We start from the raw sequence: 21294 nt of genomic DNA, 5'->3' as shown, positions 1-21294 counted from the left end.
GCCGCCCGAGACCCTCTGCCCCGGCGCCTCCCTCCCTGAGGGGCCGCCCCCGCCCTGCCCCCGGAGCGGCCGCCGCGTCCCGGTCCGGCCGCAGCGGGCAGGGGTCGGTGCTCCCCGCGTCCCCCCCCCGGCCCGGTGTGTTCGTTCGTGCGTATCTGCGTGTGCCGCACTCGGCAGCACCTGTGGCTTCCCGCGGTCGGGGAGTTCAGCCCTGGTGCGCGGCGTGGAAGTGAGGGCAGAGCCCGGCGGGGAGCGGGGGTGCGTCCCGCTGCGGGGCTGGGGGAGAGGAACGGAAAGGCGGAGCGGGCTGCGACGGCTCCGCAGCCCTGCCCGCCTGTCGCGGCCCTCGGCCGGGCCCGGGCATGCCAGGCAAGTCAGCGAGCTCGCAAACCGGCCAAAACGGAGATACGGGGATCTGGGGCTTGATACGCACAAACCGCTCGAATTTCTACCTTCAGACGAAGTCCCCCACGGAGCAGTAACGTCACCGCTCCTGAGAACATCCGTCTCCACCTTTTGACACCTCCAGCCATCTCACATGCATTCAACAACATACCCTACAGCGAGCAGGCGCACCCGAGTCGCAGGGAATGCTCCAGAGCGGATGAGCCACAGGCCTGGATCCCTACCCCTGTCTCACAGTTACCAAATTATTGGAGTGTCTAACCTTAAATCACTTGTCATTTGGTAAATGACAGAGAGCTAGCTGAATTCCACTTGGAAATACAAGTAGCAGTCAAATAGTTAATCACTTCAGTGCACTGAATATGGCTTTGAAAAGGGTATGACCGCTGCCCTTGTGTTTGTAGCCTGGCTGAAAGTATATGACAATATATGCCTTTCAGATGATCCTTTGGGCCCATTTTTGAGGCTACTGTCAATGATCCAATATAGTCAAGTAGCATGGGATTAGGACACTTACTAGCCGTAACAGAAGATCTGGCTATTCCTTTGCAGGTGCTTCTTTAGCTTCTGTGGCTTGCAGCCAGAGGGCTGCTGTAGTCTCTCTCAGACTGGTGCACTATGCCTGCTTTGAGTATTCACAACCGTTGAGCTGGGTTAGTGCACCTTGCAGTTTAAACAGGGCTAATGTGAAGGCCTCATTTTCACATTTGCCCTACAAGGTACCAGAGTGTGACTTTATAAATTAAAAAATAGCACAAGCATATAAATTCGGTAAATCTGTAATAATTTAAAAAATTCTTTGCACCATCATGTTGCAGGTGCATGTCTAGCCAAAGCTATTGCTTGCTGTAATTATATGAAATTGATGTATCCCTTTGAAGGAAGAAGAACCTGTAATCTAAGTAGATTTATTATATACATGTTTGATAACTGTACTAGATAGCGTGGAAGCACTCCCCTTACAATGAAAGTTTAGTTAAAACACATCCCTAGAGCCACTAAACATATTATGGAGGTCTAAGCAGAACATGTGCTGCATCACTGAATGGGCTAGGTATATTGAAGGAGCTCTTACGATGCTATGGCTTCGATTCCTTGGAGGGAGAATGCATGGCGACAGTAAATCGTTTGTAATGGAGAACCAGCAGCAAAACTTTAACTATGTTCCTGTGTATTATTTTTGTAGTATCACTTTATTCTGTGGTCTAAACGTGAACCGAACTGAATCCAACTGAAAGGGCTCTGTTGGGGGCTCTGGAGAAACAGAAGTGGGCTGTCGCAAGTTAAAAAACCTTTGAGTACAGCTGCTGCCAGCTCCTTGCAAATGATGTTTTTATTAAGTAGCAGCTTTTGAGTTTTTCAGTGTTACAAAAGAAACAGCAAGCAGACCACGTTAGCACAAAATGAGTAATACACAATGTCAGTTCGTGAAAAATTGCCCTGAAGCTATAAAGGTGTCTTTTCTACATGCTTTATTTAATAGAAAGCAAAATAAAAGCAAACGTGAATCTTAGCCGTTGGCATAGATTGTATCATAGTGCAGAAATAGTATGCAAAACTAAGCAGCTTGCTTGGAGCCTGGGGTGAAAAAAAAGGCAAGGACACTTTCTGGCCAGGCCAGATAAAAGAGCATTGACTATATATTTCATTTGTGTTCCTTGCTTAATTTCTTTTCTCCTCTCCTTATCTTCACACCTTGAGCTCAGGCAGACCAGCACTTCATTTCTGATGAGAAGGCAGGCATCCAAAAATCAGCTTAATGAAAATGCTGTATCTCACTCCACTCTTCCCACCGTATGCCACTGACGAACGCGGTGTATTGGCATTAGGAGCTTTTGGAAACAAAGTATGAGCAATGCTTCTGCAATATCGTTATTTTCATTTGATTAGACAACCTGAAATACCTGGAAACACAGGCTTGCTTGTTAGTTGCCCTTTACAGCTTTTTGTATAGTAAAGTTTCGAAGAAAATGTTTTCAATTAACATTGCATCTTTCTAATCCTGGAGTTTATTTGGGATATAGTAACATCTTCATATGGTATTCATAGAGGAATACGGGCCAACATGTATTGCTTTGGTCTCCACTTGTAAATGTGAACTTTTGGCCAAGCACGGAAAAATCCACATGCTTTTCCATTTGCTGCTGCTTTTCCATTTGCTGCTGCTTTTCCTTTTGCTCCATATTTACTTCTAGTATACGTTCATCTACCTTATAAAACTTACATACCTAGTCTATATGTATTGACACCTGTTATTGCAATATTACAGCTTGCATGCACATGAGATAGATATGATTTTCAGGAATTTTGCAGTAGCTGAAGTAGTATATTCAAGAACAACCCCTGGTGGTACTTTACTGAAAAGTAACAGAGTATAGAGACCTTTTTATGACAAATATAATGTTAAATTTTATTAGTTGCCAATTTTTATATTAGACATTCTTATTATTCCTATTCTTGCATCAGAGTTTTTGTCAATCTTAACATTTAGAAAAACATTTATTTTATTATCAGAATTTATTCTAAAATATTCTCATGCTCTTTTTAAAATGATAGGAAAATGGAAAGATCTGGCCATATTTTTAGATAATGGACCATTAACAACATTTTGATGAAGTTCTTTCTAATGTATCTGCATAACATTTTATATTATTTTACATGAGAATAATTATGAAGATAGAAACTTCATAGTGCCACCTACTGCTGAAAATACACATTTAAAAAATCTTGCTAGTTTGGGTACCTTCAAATACAAGGGCAATGGAGGAAAATATCTGTTGGAATAAAATCTTTCAAACCTCTGAAAAATGTTGGAGACAAGTCCTGACTTGCCAAGTGAATTTCAGTCAAACTGAATTTCTGAACTTTGAACCCGTGACTATTTTGACTAGAGGTGACTCTCAGGATCTGGGATTTTGACAAGAAGTTTTTTCAATGTTACATTTTTAATAAGAACTTTAATTTTAAGATTACTCCCTGCGATGTCACTAGGAAAACACTGATGAAAGGATTCAGTGAAACAAAATTTATCTTTCACTCAGTGATAAGGAGACATCCTCTGTTTTACAGAGAGATCTGCACGAGATGTAAACCAAGGACCCTGGAATCAGCACCACATGCGGCACAAGCTCTGTCCCCTTCTCACATCGCAAAGTTGTAAGATGGACCATGGATCCCTGCTTGGTTGTTGACATAAGATGGTATGTCCTCAGCCACGACGGTTGGAATTCATCTTCCCTAACCCTTACCATCAAAAAGTTAGATGAGGTTAACGTACAGTCTAAAGTACAGTAGCTGGTTCTTTCTGTGCTTCATGGAGAAGACCCTATCTCTAGTACTAGTGAAATAGGAACCATATGCCGACAAGCTTTTCTCACATCTCAGGCATTAAGTATTGGTTATGATCTCATTCCCAGGAACCACAGAAGTAGAGGAAGTGGTAGGACTTTGTACATGGGTATGTACAAGTAGAAGTACATGAGTAGGTACAAGGAAGCAGAATATAAACCCTTATTCTTCCTGAGGAAAGTTCAACTTTAAATTTGGCTCCGAGGAATCAGGAATGTTTTATCTTCTGCTGGTACTTGTCTCATTGTGTAGAATAAACTGACATTGAAATGCTTTAAATGCGTGACTGTCAGAGTTTCTGTCTTGTTACGGCTTGATGGCTTAAACTTAAAAATTAATTTCTTTTCAAGTTGAAAAATTCTTGAGAACAACACATTTAAAACAGATAAAAGAGCTTGTAAGGATGATTTAGCCACTTTGTAGCAGTATTTTAGAAGCCTTTGGATGCACTTTGCACGACCCCCCCTTTCATTCACAGAAGGGAAGGACTGCTGTCGTGACAGCCTCACTCTGCGGTCCTTCATTTTGCAAGAGCAGCCTGATCTACTCAACAGATAACAATTTTCAGAAGAGCTTTTTGTAATGTACAGATGCTTATGTACAGGCAATTCTGGGTGCACATTTTACCAACATTACACATTAAGAATTCACCTCCTATTAAGTTAGCTTGATAAAAAACAAGATAAAGGACATTTCTTAGTTGTTGAGCTTATTATGTCTTTCACACAGTGAAAATTCATACTGACTTTTTGGTCAGTTAAACAATTTTTTTTTATTTACTGAACTGGTTTTGGCTGGGATAGGGTTAATTTTCTTCATAGTAGCTTGTGTGGTGCCATGTGATGAAAACTGTTGATAACACAGGGATGTTCTAGCTATTGCTGAGCAGTGCTTGCACAGTGTCAAGGCCTTCTCTGTTTCTCGGGCTGCCCCACCAGCGAGCAGGCTGGGGGTGGACAAGGAGCTGGGAGGGGACACAGCTGGGACAAACTGTACAAATCCCCAAATCCCCCACTGACCAAAGGGATGTTCCATACCATACAACGTCATGCTCAGCAATAAAATCTGGGGGAAGAAGGAGGAAGAGGGGAGACTTTCAGAGTTCTGGTGTTTCTCTTCCAAAGTCACCGTTACGTGTAATGGAGCCCTGCTTCCCTAGAGATGGCTGAACACCTGCCTGCTGTTGGGAAGCAGTCCACTGATTTTGCTTTGCTTGCATGCGCGGCTTTTGCTTTACCTACTAAACTGTCTTTATCTTAACCCACAAGTTTTCTCACTTTTACCCTTCTGATTATCTCCTCCATCCCACTGGCGGAAAGTGAGCACGTGGCTGCGTGGTGCTGAGCTGCCCACTGAGGTTAAACCACGACAGTCCTTTTTGGTACCCAATGTGGGGCTCAAAGGGTTCAAGGTAATGACAGATTTGACTGGAGTTCGCTAGACTGAATTTATAGCTGTTATAGCTATTTAGCTATTAATTGGCAGGGTCCTGTGCTTGCCATGGGGCTTGCTTGCCTTGCTGTACATTAGAGCCTAATGCTCATTAGCGGCTGCTTTTTGCTCTTGCTGTTTGGTGTAGGGCTTATCATCTCACCCTGCCGTGCCTGGGAACATTTTGATAACAGCAGTGGCCATGCCCCTGGGCTGGCCGATGGCCAGGGCCTTGCTGCTGTTCCTGTGCTGCCGTACTGGACAGGCTGGAGCTCCAGTGTCAACTTGAGTCGAAGGGACTGTGACCTGTGGATCAGTCCATACGGGAGCAGGACACCCCGAAGTGTCTGTGGCTGTGGATAAGTCCGTGCCAGAGCAGAAGTGTCTGTGGCCGTGGATATGTCCACACCACAGCAGGTACAGCCCTGAAGGGACTGTGGCCCAAGGATAAGTCCACACTGGAGGAGGTACACCCCGAAGCATCTGTGGCCACGGATAAGTCCACAACACAGCAGGTACACCCCTGAAGGGACTGTGACCCATGGGTAAGTCTGCACCAGAGGAGGTACACCTCAAAGCAACTGTGGCTGTGGGTAAGTCCAGGCCACATCAGATATACGGTGGCCCATGAGTAAGTCCATGCCAGAGCAGGTCCCCCCCTAAGGGACTGGAGTCTGTGGATAAGTCCATGCTGGAGCAGAGGCAAGAGGAGGAGTACACTGTGGTGTCCAAAGGGAGCAGAGGCAAAAATTGTAACGGATATACTTTTAAATTGTTGTAACCTATGATTTGAGTTGCATGTTATAGGAAGTACTGTAGCAGGAACAACCACCAGTGGAGGACAAGCCTTACAAGAAGCAGTGCAAGTGCAGCAGTGACCCGACCTGAGCTGGCTTTGGTGCCCAATAACTCCACACAACACACCACCTCTACCGTCCTGAGTGACCACCATCACAGAGAGAACACAAGTCATGGACTAATGAACTCAGTGGACATTTCATGGACATCTTATGGACGTTTCACAGGGGTGATCCGTAGACTAAGGGAATGATATCTGTATATATATCAAAGGATGGGAAGGGGGGAAGTGGCTAATGAGAATCTATTGGATAGTGTGGGACCTGAGTATGATGTAAATGGTATGCAATAAGGTGTGGATATTGTACTGGTTTTGGCTGGGATAGAGTTAATTTTCTCCGTAGTAGCTTGTATGGTGCTACATTTTGGATTTGTGATGAAAACAGTGTTGATAAAATACTGATGTTTGTGCTTCCCGGTGTGATACAGGGGATGCCCGCACCGTGACAGAGGAGGAAGGATGAGCACTCTCACCTTGGTAAGGCTAGGTAATTATTTTGCTCCTAGGTGCACGAGTTAGTTACAAATTACAAGTTATGAGTTAATGAATTATGAGTTATGAATTAGAGAACTTGTGAGTTAGAAACCTTGTGACTTAAGTGATGAATTAGTGAATTCACATGCTAGACTAGCCTGTCCAAAGGGGATTGAGCCCTTGTTTGTCGTGTTTGTTTTCTTTCCCAATGAGCTCATAAAATAAAGTTTCATTTACAGAGTACATTGTCCTGTAAATTTCAGAGATACAAACGGACCGTGACACAGAGTGAGTAGTCTGTGGCCCTTCTCTGTATTACCTGTCCAAATACTTCAAAACTGCTTCTTTCCAAAAGAGCGAACAGGCAGTGAGTAGGGACACTCCTCTGAAAGGAGCAGGGGAAATCCTTCACACCACTCAAGTTCTGTGTTGGTTGTGTACCCCAAATTCCCATTTTCCTTTAAGGGCCTTGCCGAAGACCTCTGGTGCCTGCTCCTCTTCCTGGGTCAGTTATAATCCACCGGTCGTTCCCTCTTGTTTCACTCACTATGGACTATGGACTTTTTAGTGTTAATGTGTGTCAGCCTAAATAATTAAAAACAATGCACACTGTATCCCAGAAAACTAGAAAGGTTGAAAATGTGCTTCTTCCTTCTCAAAGAAAAGCACAAACTCAAATCACAGTCAGCAGGAAAATGAATAAGCTATTTGGTGATACCATGTACAACAAAATAGCATCATAAAAATGAAATTATTTAAAGTAATATTCAAATCACGCAGTCATCGTTGATTTAGTTTCCAATTATACATAGGTAATTGTATTAACGAACTGCCTCATTCAGTTTGGTGGGAAAACAATTGGAAGTTTTAATGTCCTGGCATCTGCAGATAATAAATGATGTGATCTGTGCTCCTAACTCAACTAGAATCCTAATTCTTGTTTTACCCAGGCCATACTACCATACCCGTATGTCTGATGAAAGATACTTCTACGACCTTCTGGAACCAAGGCAATTCTGGAGTAATTCTAGAATAGAATAACTGTTCTAGGATTAAATATTGAAATAAGCTAAAATAAATGAAGGAACTTATTCCAGAATTAATGACCCCGTATATATAGCAATTTAAAATCCAAGTTAAATTCCATGAATAGCAATGTGTGCAACCTGCATTGCACTGAATATATTGGGAATAGTTTTAAAAGACTTAGTTTTGTGACTTCAACTGCCGAAGCCAGACTAACTATAAACAAACATATTACAAAGAGTCTGAAGTGCATCATGTGCTTTGGAGTCACAACCCCATGCCTGATAACGCTGTTGAACTCCCCACCATCCTCTAAGTGTTGGAATACATTTACGCCATAGGTGAACTGACCCAGCTCTTGCCTGCCTGTCTTTCCCTTTAAATTCTCAAGTGTTCCCAGGAGCTCAGAGACCCTAGACATTTCTCAAATTCATACTATAATTTTTCATGGATTTTTTGTTGCCCTTTCTACCCTCAAATAATCCAGAAAGTGTGAAAGCAAGAATAATACTGAGGTGTCTTTGACTTTCATTTTCTGATGCAAGAGATAACACAAACATGGGGTAGAATATCTGTCCTATCCAAGTATTTTATTATACTAGCAGTATCTACAGAAAGAGAATTAATAACTCTAATAGTGTTTAATCTATGACACATTCATAATCTCTTCTAGGAAAGACCTTATCCTCTAACTCATCATTCCATACGTCCTCTGCTATAACAAAAGCCTTTGCGAAATAGGGGAAACCCCAAGTTATTTCCTGTTCTGATTTTCAAAGAGAAAGGGAGAAGCTGGTTGCTTTATTGCTACTTTTTTCCTAGTCTTTTCTCTTTTTTTGAGATTTTCCTCCTGATAGCCACATGATGTGGGAAAATAATGTCGTTTACTCCTTCAGCCTTTTGTCATGCTCCATATATTCTGCTAACCCAGCAAGCAGTCCTTACTTACCATGTTTAAAATATAAGCAACCTGCTGACTCTATTCACACTGTTCTGCAAGGGCTGCCCTTGGAGCAGCCGCACACGCAGGATGCTCTGCTTCTTGTCCACAGAGCCGTTCCGCAGGGAGCCTGTTAGCTATCAGCAACCGTCAGTGCTGAGCCTGTCCTGATGTTTCTGGTGGGATGCTAACTTTCCAGTGTGCTCCGGGCTGTGAAGATGGGCGTAGGCAGGAGGGCAGATGCCAGTGCTGTGGAGGAGTGCTCGTGCAGCCTCACTGCTAGCTGGGCAGCAGAGGGAATACCTTGAACAGGTTGCACAGACTGGCTTCCAGTGTCCTCTATGCCTCAGTACGAAGGCAACAGTCAGAAATGCAGAAACTCTGGAGTCATGATGTTTCTGTTGGTATTTTGCCTGGTTCTTCTTTTTTTCCTTTCTAGCTTAACTTGCATCTCTTTCTCATCTCCTAAGTATGTCATTATGTACATGGCATTGCCGCCCATTAGCCTCATTCCTAATCTCATCTCTGTTAGTGTGCTATAGGGAGAGGGTAACACATAGGCCTAGGGACGAACGAAGACTGTATTTGAATAGGAAGCAGTATCAAGCAATCAGCGTGATCCTCAGCACTACACTGGACCGTGTGCCTACTTTTTATTTAAATACGTAGTAGAAACAGGGAGGTTTATCGCTGGAAGTGAGTTTCTGAGGAAACAAAAACTAAGCTTTATATTCTCAGAATATAAATGCAACCCTCATTTTTATGCACTCTTTTGAGATCTGCTACTAGAGTAATTTGGTGGCGGTGGCTGCTCAGCAGCAGCAGCTAACAAAGCAGTGTTGGGATCTCTGGCAGCCCATGACCTGTTGACCCTTTTTTTTTTCTACTTTGTATTTCTAAGTGCTCTGTTTTAGAAGAAGTCATCCATTATAGGTTCTCTTTAATCACCCTTAAAATTTGGAGAAGTTAAACACATACATGTATTTTCAAACAAATCTGGCCTCCAGCCGTTGACTGTTATTTTGGCTTTTTTTCAGAACTCCTTCTCACTTATCTTTTGTCATTTTGATAGTGCTGTGGATGGAACTAAATATTTTAAGCCAAAATCATAAAGAAAATGACTTAACCTGATGCTGTTACAGCTCTTCATGTGGAGTCCAAAATGACATTGCTCTTTTGCCTTGCCATATACTGTGCAAACTCACATCTAGTTGCCAGGGGAGAAGGAGAGTTTCCCATCATTCTCTTTTCCACTTCATGCTATTCAGGATATTTCTTCCACTGAAAAATTATTTGGATTATTTGTACACTATTTATCAATTTGCCTTATTCTAGATCAAAACTATTACTTTTTGAGTGCATCATTTCTTTACACCCCATCTATAATTTTCTCTTCATTGGTATTTGCAGCTTTTTGCGATGTACAATTGTAAATGTCAGCAGCATGCTGGAGTTTAGTTTATTTTCCTAATGAAAATATTAAAAAAAAGTCAGCCCTCACACCCATATCTATCATACCCCAAACATCTCCTCACAGTTCAATATATCGTATGTCTTTGCAACACTGTATTGAGGTTCCCAGTATATACTGGGGTTTCCAGTGTACTGTAAGCCATGTTTGAGAGGGAGAAGCCTACGTGGGAGCTGGAGCAGCACTTTGGGAGCTGGCAGAAGGAGGCAGCTGGGCCGTAAGCAGCCTGAGAGCTTCCCAGGGAAATAGCTTGCTGCTGGCAGGGTGTCACTAGTAGCAGCAGGAGGACATAAGGAGGCAGGAGACACAACAAAACTGCGTATGTGACTGGCAGAAGACTGGTGTCAAATGGTCCCAACAAGGCCCACCCAATACGATCACAACCCTCATTTGAGATTCAGCTGCAGGGCTGAGAATGCTGCCACTGTTAAGAGTTAATTGCACTTCAGGGAGTTGCCCTGTTTGTTCCAAGGAAGCCATAAAGCACTTGCGTTACTTCTGCAGACCCTGTGTGTTAAACGGGGACAGCCTGGTAAGCAGAGCCTGCAAAGCCTCCTGCCTCCGGCACCTACAGTGCTCGGCACTGAGCTGGGGGAGCCCCAGCTGGGAGGGGGCCTCCTCGCCCGCCGTCAGGGGACAGGTGCTCCACAACAAACTTACAGCTTTCCTAGCAAAGCCAGCTTGAATTCATTTTTCAAATAAGATTTTTATGGAATATGATTTGAAACCTTAAAAAAATCTACTACATTACATCTGCTGCCTTCTCTTCAGCCACTCCTTTTATAATAAGTCTGTCCTAACAGATCACTCGAGTTACCATGGCGAGATTTTTTTTCATAAGACCACAGTGTTTGTTGCTCGTGGCCCTAGAACCTTCCAGATGTTGAGTGATGGCTGTGCAATGTTTCTAGTATTACTCACTAGGACCAGAAATTATGCTTAAGAGAGCCAAGTACTGCTCTTTTTCCGCTGAAAATTGGTGAGATGTTTGGTTAATAAATGCCCCTTGGTTTCCCACATCTATTGTGATGATAATTTATGCTAGAATTACAATAAGTGTGTCACGTGCATTCCAGAAACTACAGCAGAACACAGCTAACATCCCTTGACCCCTGCAGCAAATGTAAATGATTTCCTGTATTCACTTATAGTTTCTTAATCAAACCATTTTCAACCAAGCTCTCTGTTTGCAAGGTCACGAAAGCTGTTTTTATTAGCGTGCGGCGTGTGTTACGTTAGCTTGCAGGCTGTTTGCAAGTGCAACAAGAGAGCTGAAGGTATGTCGCTTGATGAAAACAAGTCCACTGAACATGCATGTTTTGCTTAGGTGAGCTGACAATACCAAGCAGAAAAAGCAGGCCTGGAGTAGCCCACGTGCTATAATTTGTGATGTTCAAGAGCTCTGCAAGTCTTTTTAGGTTATTATGCAAACTTAACAAGAATGAGAACTTTTCAGAATATGAGATTTTTACTGCAGTTCGTGCATGCAATTTTTTCTCTGCTAATACCGACAGTAAGTTGGCTATATTAGTTGGCTAGCTTTTCAACAAACTAAATTCCTGGGAGTCTGCCTGACTTCCTTGGAAAAACTGAAGCTGTTTTTAAGGAGGTTCTGTGAGAAAACGCAGCACAGTGAATTTCACTAACTTTGGCCGGCTTATAAGGGAAAAGGCTTGCAGTTACCCTCAGGCATGAACTTGATTACATATAGAGTAAGAAATACAAAATAAATCATATGCTTTAATTCTAAATTACATTATTTGATGTAATAAGAACTTCCATACCAGATCAAATCTAAATTAGTTGTCTGCCAATAGTAATTCCCAGATGTCTCTGAGGAAATTGCCCTATTCTTCAATCTCCTTTCCCCCCTCCACAAGCATAATGGATAATGATATAACAACCTGACTATAGGGGAAGTTATTTTCTAACCTCAGGCTGGTGGCTGATTTATGCCCTGAACCGTGAACATTTATATCCATTATGAATTTTTATCAGGTCCAATCTAACTCCCCACATAAATGTATGAATATGTATGTATAACCTTTTACTGAATCCTGCTAAGCACTTGGCCTCAATGATACCATTTGCCAGCATATTTCGCAGGCGTATTACTTTTGCCAATTTTAAATACATTGCCTTTTACTTTCATTATTACAATCAGTGTTTACTTGGGGAATGTATCAGTGGTAGCAATAACCCCCAATATTCTTTTTTGCCAGTCGCTCCCTGCCCTGAGCAGCTCTGAAGCCTGCAGCCCCAGCTGGAGCCTGGGTGCCCGTGCTGGACCAGAAGGTAGCAATCTTCGGCCTGCTGACATTTCCTGCTCCATCCCCTCATAGACCAGACCTCGCCTTTTACATTATGGGTTGAGGAAAGGCAGAGGGATGATGCTTGCAGTAAATGAAAAGGTTAAAGTGTCTCTAGGACTACTGTCATTCTGCTGCACCATGAATTCGCAAGTGTCATTACAATTTAATGTCAAGAGAAGGGTTTATTTTGGGGGAAAGAAGTTGTTTTGGACTATGGGAAAGAAATTAATTTGGATTTGTGTTGGGTCGGGTCAAAGAGGTGCTTTTGTGAAATACTGGGGGGGAGGGCTTAATCTTGGGGTGGGCTATTACAGCTGCATTTTATTGTGAGAGGAGGGTAGATTAGCTTTGATTACAGGGAAATTGGTTGTACCTGGTAAAAGAAGGTTGGATTAGGAATGATTCTGAATAGAAAAGTAAGAACTATTTTACCTAAAGAAGCAATTTCACTGTACGCCTTTGTGGGTTGACTCCTGACATAAAAAAGCAGTCAGGTTTTGACTAGAAGCAAAAGAAGATGGGACAGACTGCAGGGAAGACCATGCAGAAGAAGCAAGAAAAGACCATATTTTCCCTTCTCCTCTCAAACTTGAACATTACTGGTGGTATCTGCATTCAGAGAAATTTGAAAGGCAGGCAATTCCCAGGGTTGCCAAAGAGAAGAAGCACCCTTGCAGATCAAACCTTGAATAAGCACCTGTAATGAAAAGGCGGCCATGAGACCGACTTCAATAGTCCATAGATGAAAAATCAAAACACACTCTCAGTGAGGAAATATTACCGCGCTGAAGAAGTTCATTTACAGAGCATGGGTATGTACGCAAAGCCAACAGAGACATTTGGAGCGGTTACAACAGACAGCAGAAGTCAAGAGGCAATAACTGCACACCGAGAACTTCGGTGATCAGGCTCAGTATAGGGCATCTGTGGACTTAGCCACAAAGTTTCAATTTTCGTGTAAATTCTTTAGTTTGGGAGTGCTGAGACATGGTCTCTTGTTGGTTCCCTTAATTATATAATGAACAGCTGTGAAGTTTTTCTTTGGATTAAAATTTTCCTGGAACTCAAGGTAATTTAGATCTGAGCTTTTGGCTCCAGTCCCTTCCCAGCTTGTGCTCAATATAAATTACTGCCCTAGAACCATGGCATGTTCAATTTATCCCTCATTTTAGATGGCTGAAAAGTGCATGCATAATTCTGTGCATACCACACTTTCTGTAATCTACTGTGACAAATAGACCAAATGACTGAAACTGCTAGGTAAAACACTTTATTTTAGTCATGAACCCACACCCAGCCTTAGTTTAAATACCAGGCAAAAATGACATTTGAATTATTTGAGTTGAATCAATGCCAAATTCAATCTTATGCAAACTCAGAAAGAGAGAGGGAAAAAAAGTCTTGGAATAAACCCAGTGATTTATGCGTGGGAACATAAGGCAATAACAAGCAGCCATCGATTCAATTGTAATGACAGGAGTGGACCACCATGAAAAATCTGACAACTTTTCACTGGAGCTACTGTGACCGAGGGATTGGGAACAGGATAATATTTTTACACATGGATAATGACTACGAGAACAGTAGGCTCGGGGACCAGCATTCCCAATTCCACCTTCTATCAAAAACACTGGTCAAGCTCTGTATGCCATGCTCCACTCACACTGCTGTGAGGTTCTCCATTGCCCAGGACAATGGAGGATGACAAGTATTCCCATTCTGGAGAGAAAAATAGCAAATAGTTATATCACACCTGTCTGAGAGAAATAGATATATTTTTATGAGCTAATTCCAAATAACTATGTTAAATTAAGAGCTGTATCCAGAAATGATGAACCTTGCTGCTGAGTTTTGATCTTCTGGGTCAGTCTGATTTGCCCATTACCGCCATCAGTTCAGGTGCAGGGGGGCAACGCCACCTGAACATTCCCCAAGGAAAAAGCAGGACTGCCTACAATTTTGTCAGTGTTACACATCCCACAGGGATAATGTTTTCCAGGATTATTTTATACTCTGAAGTATTACTATTTTTTCTTAGGGCTTTCTTTCCGATGTACCAAGCCTTTCTAATAAGGCTAAGTTTGCATAACCAAATGCTAGGAGTTCAGTTCAGAAAGGCAGCAAAGACAACTTTTTAGCTATACTTACTAATTCCAACATTCAACTCAACCTGAGAAAAGAGGCTGGGGGTAGTTGCCTAGAAAGTTTGTTACTGCAGTGCTCTTTGGCCACTTGTACCCAGAAGGACTCTGAATGAGCTTTCTCTGAAGTTACGCTCAGAAAGGTCTGACTCGTTAAGCAATTTTGTCCTCAGCCAGAGACCTATCCTCTAATTCGATGCCTCTTGGTGAAATTTTTTTTTCTCTGAATTGTCATGCCAAACAGTTGTCTGCTTTGTTGTTTTTTTCATAGAAAGGCACCTGTTCAATTTTAGATACTGCTCAGCCTGTTCCACTTCAGTGGTCCGCACTACTCCTCCGAGAGCCCTGAGCTTTTCACATATTTCAGGCTGCCAGCTCTCTTATGGGCTTTTCCCCAGCAGCCAATTTTGCTCTGAAGCTCTTACGACTGAGCCAACTTCCATTCCTTCATAAAGGGATACCCTCTTGTTATTGCAATTGAGGAGTTCCATAAGAGGCTTTTAATGTCTCCAGAGTGTTGTTATGTACGATAAAATCTTGAATTAAGCTTTACCTAACACTTGTTCATGCAATATTCATTTATTGGCAAATCGCATTTGTTTCTGCTGTTGACAAATACTTTTAGGTTTATTTCTAATACCGCAAGTACCTCGTCGGATTAATATATGACTGAATAAAATGTTATATGCTCTGTTTGAGTAGCAGGAGCAGCTCGAAGCCTGAATTGACTACAATGTACACTGCCATCTTGTGTTCTAAAGTTCTAGATAATATAAAAATGCATACTATACATATAGGTTTTCACAAAATAGGAGTTGGCTATATGAGTGGAATATGCAAGGTTATCAAACGATGTTTACTGTCATTTTCTTTTCTTTCTTGTAAAATGTAAAATAGTCCTTAAAATAGCAAGTCTCACTGGTAACTCTGAATTCATCTGTTCTAAGGATCCATTCCATTTAATTAGTGATTTGTGGGTAACCCAAAGAGTACAGAGAAAATTCTGCTACAGCCTAGCCATTCTCTTTTTCCAGCAATAAGGTCCAATATGGACTCCAAGGAATAGCTCTGTTGCAAGGCGGCCTCTGAGCTGGTGTAGAGTTGCCAGAGGAGCTGTATGCCAAATACTTCTCTTCTTATAAAAGGGAGGATGATAGAAAAGAGGGGAGACTTGTAATCTTAGCTGGAATCTCTGTCCCTTTGGAACAACTGTAGCCTGAACTTAACTAGATCATCCTTGAGGCTGTTCCAGTATGCACCAGAGTACTGGTCACTTGGTTGAAAGAGGACCTAAAGTGGCATTTACTTACAAAATGAAGAAAGCATATGTAACATCTCTGCTCCGTGGCTTTTATTCAAAACCAGATTCAAAACACAAAACCAATGACACATATTGGTGGATGAAATCAGTACTGCATGCTCTTCCTCTAAAAATGATCATTCCTTCATAATGTGCTAATTAAAGAAGTCTTTTTGTACGTCCATACTTCCAATTGCTTTCACTGTATAACAGTATTTAGCTTTGCCTTTTTATTATGCTTTTATTAATTCCAGCTTCTTTCTGTAGTTGTTTGCTCTTGCAAACATGTAGGAACACTCTTAAACACAGCTTTGAACAATGGCTCTGTAAAACCCAAAGGATTTATTCCATGCAGCTGCTGTTGCCTGAAACAAGCATAAGCATGAAAGGGAAAAGGGTGCCAAAAATCAAATATTAAGCTTAGAGACACCTGGGGCAGGGCAGGAAACAGTAAAAGCCTATCAAGCTAACAGATGCGAAGGTAGAAGGGCAGAATGGCAGAGAACATTAGCAGGGGGAGAAGCACACTCAGCCTTTTCTTGCTCAGAAGTTCCCCTCAGGTGGTTGTTTCCCATGCCAGAAACCTTTCATTCCACCTGTTTGGCATTTCTTAGCCCATTTGCACATACTTGTGTATGTGAACTTACAGTATCATTTGCCACCTCTGAAAGGCGAATGGTTATGGCACCCATTATTGACTGGTGCGGGCACTGTCTCCCAAGGTTACTTTTTATGGCTTACACGCATAATATACCACGGCACAGAGTTTAAACAACCTCCCTCTCTTGTGAAATGAGCAGTTGGAATGATTCGAAAGAGCTTTTGCTCCTGTAATGATACTTTGATAATACTTTACTGCTTTTTAAACTTGTCTTCAAAAGGTAACATGTGTATTGCGGTCTGGTTGCACAACTTGTTTCAATAAGAGGAGAACATTAAAACTGTTTGCACAACACATTGCAGTCAGCGTTTAAGTAATCAAAAAGCTTATTGAAAGGAACTTTGTCATTTCAGAATCTGGAATGCTTTGCTAAGATTGTTATTTTATTTACTTTATCTGCCTGTAAGATTCCTGCCAGTTTTCTTAGTTTTCTAGCATAGAGTCATACTTTCTTAATTTATATTCTTTGCTGTGTTGCCATCTGAGAGATTTTCAGAAAGAAAAAGCTAATTGGCTACATAGGAGGAACAATAAAACAGTAACTCAAATTGTGCTAGAAATTATATCAAATGAAGCAGGAAACTGTTTTCTGTAATCTCTGTACTACAGCAGTCTCTGACGGGGCGCACATATACCTCCTTGGTGATTGAATAGCGCTGGCTGTAGCAGCTATGGAAAAAGCGGAAGAGGGAAAACTACTGCAAACAGAGCAGGTCTGGGAGGAGAACTGACGTCTACTGTGTCAGTTCCCGGAGATGTGGGTTGACAAAGCCTGCGACTGTGCTCAGTCTAAGCCTCTTAAGCACCCCATGCTTCAGCTTTTGAGTGTCTGCCAATGGTTGCCATACTGCATTAGACTGTATAATGTCCTAGCAATGGATGAAAGTTCGTTGCTTCCGTTCCATTTGTTTTCCATTAGCTAGGTCATTTTGGCATTGTGAGAGCTTTACTGATGCTAGAAGATACCTGTCCATCAGCCTGCCTATGCTGGTAACTCCCTACTGTCAAAAAGTTAATGGTGGAAGACAAAACATTAGGGATAAGTCTAAGCATGTGAGTTGAACCTGTCCCCTCCGGATAAGTAATTGTACATTGCAGTACCATGTCTGAGCTGCTGGGTTAATCCTGAATGTGAACTTTGGAGAAAATACTAGCTCAATTTTAGACTTTCACGTTCCCACCTAGGAGCGTCCGACGATGACGTAAGGTCACAGGCGTTAGGCAGAACTGCAACCCCTGGGTGCAGCTGGGTCCAGCTAAACCTGCAATGCCCTTGGGAACAGCAATGACCTTTCAGAGAAAGAACAAGATCAGGGAATGGCAGATAGAGTTTCACTGAACAAAACTTCAAAGCATTTATTTATATTTTCTCCTGTAATTAAGCTTAATATTTCTAAGCTTTTCCAGGGATACAAAGCCTGCCATTTCTCTTACTGCAGCCTTTCACACTCCTCGTAGAAGTAAACCATGACACATCCCTGGAGCACACACTACACTTCCCAGAGGCCTTGCATGTGTTTTACTACTCAAGGAGAGCTGCCTGAAGAAAAGTGAGATCCACCACAGAGCACAAAATAATCAGGCCTTGAATTTAAAGTTATCATAGGTTTTTGTTTTATGTTTTAACAAAGCTGCCTTTCCTTTAAAGTGTCCATCTGCAGGGCTATAAATGTTAGCAAGAAAGCCTCTGCTTAGGTTTATTTTCTGTTACCAAGAGCAATTGGCCATCTGCTGGGTAAAAGGAAAGCTGTGCTTTGTTGCATTTGGAAGCAAAGGTCACAAATAGCACACCCCAGTCCTTTGTCAATGACACGTTTAGGCTGTGTCTGATCAGAAAATGTCTTGTTAACCCACCCTGCTCAGCTTACCAGATCTCCTTAGATCAGAATGCAGTATTGTGCAATTTTAAATGGCTTTCACATAGAGATGCTGTCTATGTGAGACTCTTTCTGTCCCCAGATGTGGTAGGACACAGGAAAAGATGAGGCTTGCTTTTTGTCACCAGATTTCGGGGTACAGCTTCAGCCTCTGCGTTCCAGCATGTGAGATGGGGATGTCTGTGCTGGCTGGGGACTCCAGGACGCACTGCCTGCTCTGCCTGGCCTGTGCTGGGACTACCTGCAGGGATTTGCAGGGCTGAGGACACTGCATCAAAAGCTCGCCACAGAGGTGCTGATTCGGATCAGCTCGTCACAGTCAGCACTCCAGAAGCCTGGGAGATGCTCGTGCACAGGGGCTGCTGACTCTGGAGTCTTGCTCCAATGCTTAGTACATTTTAAAGGGTCCTGGGGCAGTGTACAAGGTAAGATGGAGGGAAAAATGAAGGGTTGACAGAGGAAAAACAAAATTGGAAAGCTTTTCTGTTAAATCCAGCCAAACCATAACTGACTGCAATCTCAAGTAAGATTGACAAGGCATAAGGATCAAGTCTGCATGTTTTAACATAGCCAACAATGCCATACAAGTCAAGTAAGAGCTACGGAAGGCAGGAACTCTTGGCAATTCTGGGATACATCATATCACCAGGAAAAGAAATCTGAGGCAAACCATTTTTCCTTTTTAATTTTTTAGTGGCATTTAGAAACTGGTTAGAAGCTACAATAAAATATATTTAGACACTATAACAAAAGTGTTTAGAAAATACTTTGCTGATAAACAAATACATGCTTCAGTTGACTACAAAATAATTGCTAAAAAGCTTTCTGTAGAAGGAATGTGCTATGTCTCTGCGTTCCTGCTCCATGAGCAGAGAACTCTCCACTGAAGATCCAAAAGCCGTGGTTTCTGCTCTGAGAGCTGGAGAGTTTGAATGACGTACTGAGCAGTGAATGAGGAATTTAAACATCTTATTGGAGGAATAAGACAGAAATTATCTCTAGCCATTTAAGGAAAAATTCAAACAGAAGAAAAACTCAAATTAGGGGCTTAAGAACAGGCATTTCAGCTCTGTCTTGCTTTCCTGTGTATTAAGAGTCTCACCCTCTCCATTCCAGCTGAAATTTGGTATTTAAATAGGGGTAAGGCAGTTTTAATGCTCTTGGCCCAAGCTGCTTTGTACCAAGGCGTCCAGGGTAAGTACTATTATTGTCACAGCAAGACAATCATCCTGATAAATGTCTCCATTTTCTAACTCTCCCTCTGGTGAATTTATTATCATGGTTTTATTCTTCCTTCAGTCACGAGGTTGTACTATTATCCTTAACTGCCCTCTTAAAACTAATCCATACATTGGCCAGGAGGGAGTGCTCTAGCAGGGGAGCCAACACTATTATCCTAGAGTCTTGCTGTTCCAGCAAGCTTGAAAATGGTTGCCCTGAGGTTTCTCACCAAGCTGCTTTCAGTTCACAAGGGCATGAGGAATCACTCCGTACTTCTTTTTATGCCTAGTCATTAGGTATATTTACAGTAGTACTTTCTCCCTCAAAGTTTGGCACTGCTTTCTTTGCCCCCACTTTCTGTTTTACAACTGTTCCTTTGCCCCTAAACTTCCAGTGCTGCAGTGCTGAGGAGCCGTGAACACAAGAACAGTTTGTTTTTTTACTTCTCAACATACAAAGAATGTTGTGTTAAAGAGAAAATAAATTCTGTTTTTCTCTCATTTGAAAATGCCTACCTTCTTCAGCAATACCATCGCATGTAATGGAGCAGTAAGCTGGTCCCCTATCAAACAAAGAAAGCAGTAGAGATTAATTATCTCACAAATATTTTGGAGAATCAAGCAGTTCACCCATTTGTGCTGCTCCATTTCCCATGTTTTCAGCTGAAAGAGCAGGCTGCTGTCTAAATTGATGGCATCCTTTTCAGCTGAGACCAGCTTAATCTATTTTGTGTTCCTCAAAAAAGGAGCTGCCTTTGTTATCCCTTGTATGCACCACATTTCTCTGTTGAAACAAAGCACTGGTGAACAGCATTGGCTTGACAGTGCCTGAGACTGGAGCCCTCAGGTCTGGCAAGGCAGCAGCAGTAGGAGCGTTTAAGGTGTCCTGCTGGTGCAAATTCAGCAGGATGAGCTGAAGCTATGCTTTAATTTTATGCTTTAATTAAACTTCTACAATACGATAATCAAATACGCAGATGAATTCAAATGACATCATCATCGGGAAGGAAACAAAATTTTTAAAAGTTAAAATCAACAAATAACCAATAATTCCAGAAGTGAAGGGGAGACAGTCTGCCAGGCTGCCTGCTAGTGACTCTCACGATTCAGTCTGCTCTAGCAGTGCTTGCTTACTTACAGGTAATGATGCTTTTTAACGGTTCTTTCCCATGACTGTCCACTCTACCCTTCTCCAGGAGGCTCTCGCTCTCATCACAAAGACAGTTTAGCTGCCTGTGGAGCAGCTGCTGAACTGCTCCAGTTTATAGCCTTGCATATTCAGATAAATTGCCACTCATTGCTCTTAATATACTGTGCTGTAATTTGCAAAATCCTGAAAATCATCCCTTTTTACTAGCATCTCTGATGGTAAAACTGTATTTTAAAAACTGCAACAGATTTACATCTGAGCAGAAATGTTGCTTTTACTCATACAAATATTCTGTTCAGCTGCTTTTGACTGCCCAGCCTAAATTATAGTTGAATCAACATTTGTTTTGTTTCACAGAATGACAGAATTAGCTACATTTGCTCAAACTTCCTTGATTTACTACTTACTCTCATTATTACTTCAGCCTGTTTCTCCTTCTGGTTTTTGTTTCTCAGATGGGGCAAGACTGAAGAGCTTAGACCCAGGTCCGGGAAAAGGAGAATGAAAATGAGGTGTGGCAGCTGCACGCTTCTGCCCAAACCAAATGCAAATGCTATAGTACTGGCATAATGATAATTTAGCTGAATGTAAACCAGGAAATCACTCCCTTTCTGCTGCGGTTAGCCACGAGTGCAACACCACGTGGTGGATGGCGCTCACCGCCCTGTGGTTAAGTTCC

At 42.2% G+C, this 21294-nt stretch overlaps 1 long non-coding RNA gene across 5 annotated transcripts; it reads left to right on the top strand.

Annotated features, from left to right (window-relative positions):
* The first annotated feature begins 45 nt into the window (after positions 1-45).
* On the top strand, positions 46-21033 carry LOC148052332 (uncharacterized). 5 transcript variants are annotated; one of them, XR_015698554.1, is made up of 4 exons: positions 46-5164; positions 5333-6520; positions 12177-12249; positions 18374-21033. It is a non-coding gene; the product is annotated as an uncharacterized LOC148052332 (long non-coding RNA). The 5 variants fall into 5 exon arrangements; XR_015698555.1 differs by lacking the exon at positions 18374-21033 and adding an exon at positions 14679-18351; XR_015698552.1 differs by lacking the exon at positions 18374-21033 and adding an exon at positions 6757-6805 and having other exon boundaries at positions 12177-18351.
* Positions 21034-21294: the final 261 nt, after the last annotated feature.

Source organism: Nipponia nippon, unplaced genomic scaffold (assembly GCF_047370975.1).
Source record: "Nipponia nippon isolate SJK-2023a ecotype South Korea unplaced genomic scaffold, ASM4737097v1 scaffold_5, whole genome shotgun sequence".
NCBI lineage: Eukaryota > Metazoa > Chordata > Aves > Pelecaniformes > Threskiornithidae > Nipponia > Nipponia nippon.
The sequence above is the reverse complement of the archived record's forward strand: the minus strand, read 5'-3'. Positions and strand labels throughout refer to the sequence as shown.